We start from the raw sequence: 5947 nt of genomic DNA, 5'->3' as shown, positions 1-5947 counted from the left end.
GTGCCTCGCAGCACGGTTTCAGTCAAGCCCCAGAGCTTTGCATATGGTAATTGTGAAAAGGATATTACGCTACCTGAAAGGAACTCCAACATTGGGGTTGTGGTATCCAAAAACAGGCGATTTCACGCTTGAAGGGTATTCTGATTCCGACTACGGAAGCTGCAAAGTCAATGCAAAATCAACAACAGCGGTTTGTCAGTTCTTTGGACCACGCTTGGTCACCTGGCAATGTAAGAAGCAGACCTCTGTGGCTCTATCCACATGTGAAGCGGAGTATATATCTACTAGCAGTTGCTGCTCTCAGATCTTGTGGATCCAGCAACAGATGCGCGACTACGGTTTACAATTTCTTAACACCCATATCTTTGTTGATAATGAGGCCGCAATAAGTATAACGAAAAATCTTGTTCATCACGCTAAAATAAAACACATAGAAATTCGTCATCACTTCATTCGAGATTGCTTCGAGAAGAAGTTGATACGAATTGAGAAAATTTATACTGACGAACAGAAAGCTGATTTACATACCAAAGCTTTTGATAAAACTCGTTTTAAGTATCTTTTAAAACTAAATGGTATGAAGCTTCTCTCGGTGTCGGATGGGATTATTGGCGTTAATGAGGATAACATTGTAGATGATGATGCTGAGAAACAATCTGCAATGGTTTGTCGATCTTTTACTTGTTTTGGTATTTAGGGGGAGTAGTTATATTTTCAGAAAATACAAAAACAGTAAAAAAATCCAAAAATCCAAAAACATGAGAAAATTTCAAAATCCAAAAACAATAGAAAACTGAAAAAGAGCTTGTGTAAAAACGGAAAATGATAGTACATTAGCTTGACAGTTATGGTACGCTAAAGATTTGTAAAGTCTATAGTGTTTTTAAACAGTCTTGCTGATGATATGTCGATAGGTTTTTATACATTTAGTAAATCTTGTTTGGGATATAAACATAAATTCAAACTTGCTTATTTTGTGGGGAACAAATCTTGGATATATAGGTAACCCCTGAAATCTTGTTTGAAAGGTCCCTCTTTCTGAGATACTAGGTCTTTATACTCAGTGATATCTGGGGTATTATTCCGGGACTTTTGATTTTGCGGAAGCAATGGCCTAGTCCCCGTATAATACTTTCTGCTTGCTTGAAACATAGCATCGCCCTCAGCATAAAAAATGATGAATCATTAAAAAATGTTAATCATGTGTTGTTGTAAAAAAGATTCTCTAAAGGGAACACACCTTAAGTCGAACCGTCATCTCTCTGCTGAACGGAAGTTCTGACCTGAGCTCTCACGGTTTCGCATCTAACCCTTTTACAGATATCATCTGTGGTATACTCACCTGTAAGACTGAATATTGGGATCTGGATATGGGAGTATATTCAAGAGGTGGAACACACATATGAGTTTAAGTTCTTTAATTCACCTAAATCGTATCCTGAATAGATTGAAGTTTGTATGAAAATTTAAGAGGATCAGCAAATCGACAATCTAAGTGAATAGTTTAAGACTTAGTATGTTATCAAGCTTAACGGTGCTAGTAACTGGTCATTAGCTGATATGATTCCCTAACACGCTCATAAAAATATGTTTGTAAATAGTTTACTTTCATTACATTCTGCATTTAAGTTTCTGTAATTCATTTTCTAGTTTAGAAATTTTATTAAAATTCAAAAAGATTTTTCATTTCTGCTTTATTTTCCGACAAACCAAAGTGGAGAGTTGATCTTCAGATTCAGAACGTTAGAGCAGATGCAGAAAGATTCTAGCTGGATGATGAGTTGGGAGCTTCATATTTTAAACTTGAGAAGTTGGAAAGTTAAACCAAGGTCACAGATCAACCAAGGTCATTAAGTTGGACTTGGTAGATAAATTAAGTAATCAGGGTCATTAATTTGGACCTGAATGCTTAAGTGAATTTCTAAAACTGATGAACAGTTGGAAAAATTTTTAAGTTTGTATAGATTGTAATGTTATATGTTTGAGAAACAGGAAACAGGATTCAACATCCATATGGCAACAAAATGTTAAAGTTTGAACCAGAAATTCGAGTCCCAGCATACCGAGAGGGGAAGTCTGCAAATGAGGGAGTCATAATTCTAGATCAATATTCAAAGGGGAGACTGAAGATAGAAGATTGAAGGAAGCTTTTACAATGTCAAATCAAATTGGAAAGAGACAAAGACTGAAGACTCGACGCCGAAGACTTCGTCAACATCCAAAGGGGAGTCTGTTGGTGCATCTAGTGTCTGTTAACTTTGTCTTTATCGAGTTTATGTCTAGATAGGATAATCGAGCACACAACAGGGTTGAAATTAGGGTTTTATGTGTAAAAGTGGGTGATTCCGCTTGAAAGTGTCTATGTGCACTTCAAGCGAAATCACGAAGTTAATTCCGCTTGAAATGAACATTGACATGTTCAAGCGAAATTACTTATTCCGCTTGAAACAGTCATGTCATGTTCAAGCAAAATCTCCACATCTATATATAGCCGTGTTGTTGTGTCATTTGGAACGGAATCAGGTCATATGTTCTGAGTCGAGGTGTTGTCCGTTTGTCATTTGAACGTGTAAAAGCTCAGGATTGATCAATAAAGAGATAATTAGGAAGGAACAAGCTGTGTTGACATCTTTTACATTGATTCCGCCTTTGTACTTGATGACGAACTACTCATACTGACTATTTAGGGTCACACGACGGTCCAACAGCACTGGTTCCTGTAACTCGAACCCAAGCCCGGTATATCCCATTTTAGTTTTACACCATTGTGAACCTTACGCCTTTTTTACTCTCTGATCGAGGTTCTCGGAATTGAAAAAACTTCATAAACTAAATCCCACGTGTATATGTTGACATTTAAGAGATATACAGTCAAGACAATCAAGAGAAATGCTGATATATATGCGGATTAGACACTAAAAAATAAAAACTCAAAAAATAGCTATAATTTAAGGAATGTGTTTAGTGACGGCATCAGATTCCTAATTGATAGAGAAATGTCTGGTGGTAAGAAAAGCTACTTCTAGGTGGTTGTCAATTGTTTTCGCTCGACGATTCCATTCTTGAGTGTTTGGTTTGGCCCTTGTTCCTGTAACTCGAATCCTAGCCCGGTATATCCCATTTTAGTTTTACAACACTGTGAACCTTAAGCCTTTTTTACTCTCTGATCGAGGTTCTCGGCATTGAAAAATCTTCGTAAACTAAATCACACGTGTATATGTTGACATTTAAGAGATATACAGTGAAGAAAATCAAGAGCAATCGTGATATATATGCGGATTAGACACCAAAAAAGTAAACACTCAAAAAATGGCTACAATTTAAGGAATGTGTTTAGTGATAGCATCATATTCCTAATTGAAGTAGAAAGGTCTGGTGGCAAGAAAAGCTGCTTCCAGGAGGTTGTCAAGTGTTTTCGCTCGACGATTCCATTCTTGAGTGGTTGGTTTGCCCCTTGTTCCTGTAACTCGAATCCTAGCCCGGTATATCCCATTTTAGTTTTACACCATTGTGAACCTTACTCCTTTTTTACTCTCTGATCGAGATTCTCGGCATTGAAAAATCTTCGTAAACTAAATCACACGTGTATATGTTGACACTTAAGAGATATACAATCAAGAAAATCAAGAGCAATGGTGATATATATGCGGATTAGACACCAAAAAATAAACACTCAAAAAATGGCTACAATTTAAGGAATGTGTTTAGTAACGGCATCAGATTCCTAATTGATGGAGAAAGGTCTGGTGGTAAGAAAAGCTGCTTCCACGAGGTTGTCAAGTGTTTTCGCTCGACGATTCCATTCCTGGGTGGTTGGTTTGGCCCTTGTTCTTTTAACTCGAATCCTAGCCCGATATATCCCAGTTTAGTTTTACACCATTGTGAACCTTACTCATTATTGTAACGCCCTGCTTTTTCATACTTTCATAATTAGAAAGCTCGCCTTGTTATACTATTTTTGGAAATCTTGTATTATTGTAGTCGTCTTTTCGTTGTAAAATCCGAGACTTGGATCATAAATAAAATTTGTATTTCTTTAAATTCACCATCTACATATTCATACATGTTCATACGTTGGAATTCATTGTACATCGAATCCTTATTTGTAATTCATACTTATACGATACTTATTCACGATGCATGTCCATGCTTGTTCTTAAATTGTTGATACCTAAAAACCCCTAATAATATGCTTATTTATACAACGGTTAATCATCTAATATGTGACATATACTTGTCACTTACAAACATGTTACATACTTGTACATTACACTTTTTACCTAGTTAAATCATGTTTTATTTCATATTTCACCTTGTTACAAGTTAGGGGAAACATTGTTGCATATTATTACACAACTTAATTAACAAAATTACTCATTATAAAGTTTTAAAAAAATAAAAAAATAAAGAAATATGGCAGCCCCAATTCAGCAAAATTCAGCCCCATATAGTTGGGTTTTGTGGGCTAGTTTCAAGGTGTAGCCCCTTCTAAACACTTACAAAGCCCAACCCATTGAAACCCTAATCCTTCCCCCTATAAATACCACTTATAACCAGCCTCCCTACCACTTTTGCAACACTAAAAACTCTCAAAACATCCTCCAAATCGTAGCTGAAAGCAAGGGTTCGAGCAGATTGACACCCCTTCACGAAAATGGGCATAACTTACTCAATTCTTATCCGATTCACTCGATTCTTTTTCCTACTACTTTGTATTGACCTTATCTACGTTTCCATGGAACTCCAGCAAAAAGGCTCCAAAGTCCACTGATTGTTTTTGTTTTCATGAAATCCTTGTTATTTCTTACCAAACTTGAGTCTATCTCATCTCAAACCTATGTCCTAATGCTTACAACACTTTAGTGGTTGGTTAGGCTTAAAAACAAGGTTGAGACACTTAAAAATCAGAGGATTAAACCTCATAAACTTGGTGTTTTGTTTAGGGTTTTTAACCCACAAGTCATGTCAAACTTTGTCTTTGATACATGAGTGATTATGGAACAACTTGGGTTGTCCAAACATACAATCCTCACATGATTTGATGATTTCTCTTAGTTAGTGTGTATATTTCTTATTCTTTATTGTATGTTCATGACCCTCCTTGGTTGTTTTTTTTACATCAAGTGTAGTGGTGAACACATAGAGGTGCCTAAATGGAAGACTTGATCTTCCTACCTCCTACATGATTTCTATGACATTTAGAGGTACCAAAATGAAGATTTTAATCTTCTACCTCATGCTTGAACTATTGGACATATATTATATAACCTAAATATATTATTCGAATAATTGAATCTTTGATGATGAACTGGTGTTCATATGTCGGGGTACTAGATTACATCATCCTAGACTATGATAACTTGTCACGATTCTAATGGAACCTTGTTCCATGAAAACATCTAAACTCCTTCGAGTTTCCTAGTGTCAAGAACAAGCATCATATGTACTAAATGATTATTTTCCATGTTATTCTCATATCTTATTTTTATGTTGTTTTAAACACCGAATCTCGACTCTAAACATACTTGAACTTTAACCCTTATACATTCGGACTCTAAATCTCTACTCGTCAACAATTGGATAATCGGAAAGCATATGCAAACTTTGTGAGTATACTCGTATCCCCCCTTTTACTTTTACCACTTTTGGGGTGTAACATGTTTATCTATCAACAAACTTACACATGAACATTTTGCTTAAACACATGAACATTCCTATAACATGCTTGTATACGTGATGGCTTGATACTTTAAACTTGGATTAATCTTACGTGTTGAATTTATCATTAACTTCGTACGAGCCAAACCGTGACATATGTAGCGCTATAGGATTAACGACCCGCCTCTTTATCTTCGGTTATGTCATGAGCATATTGCGTTTCCTTGGTTTGATATGTTAGACACATACCATGTTTAGATGTTTATCTTGAATCACATACTTGCTATGA

Source organism: Helianthus annuus, chromosome 9 (assembly GCF_002127325.2).
Source record: "Helianthus annuus cultivar XRQ/B chromosome 9, HanXRQr2.0-SUNRISE, whole genome shotgun sequence".
Classification (NCBI taxonomy): Eukaryota; Viridiplantae; Streptophyta; class Magnoliopsida; order Asterales; family Asteraceae; genus Helianthus; species Helianthus annuus.
This window is presented reverse-complemented; position numbering follows the sequence as displayed.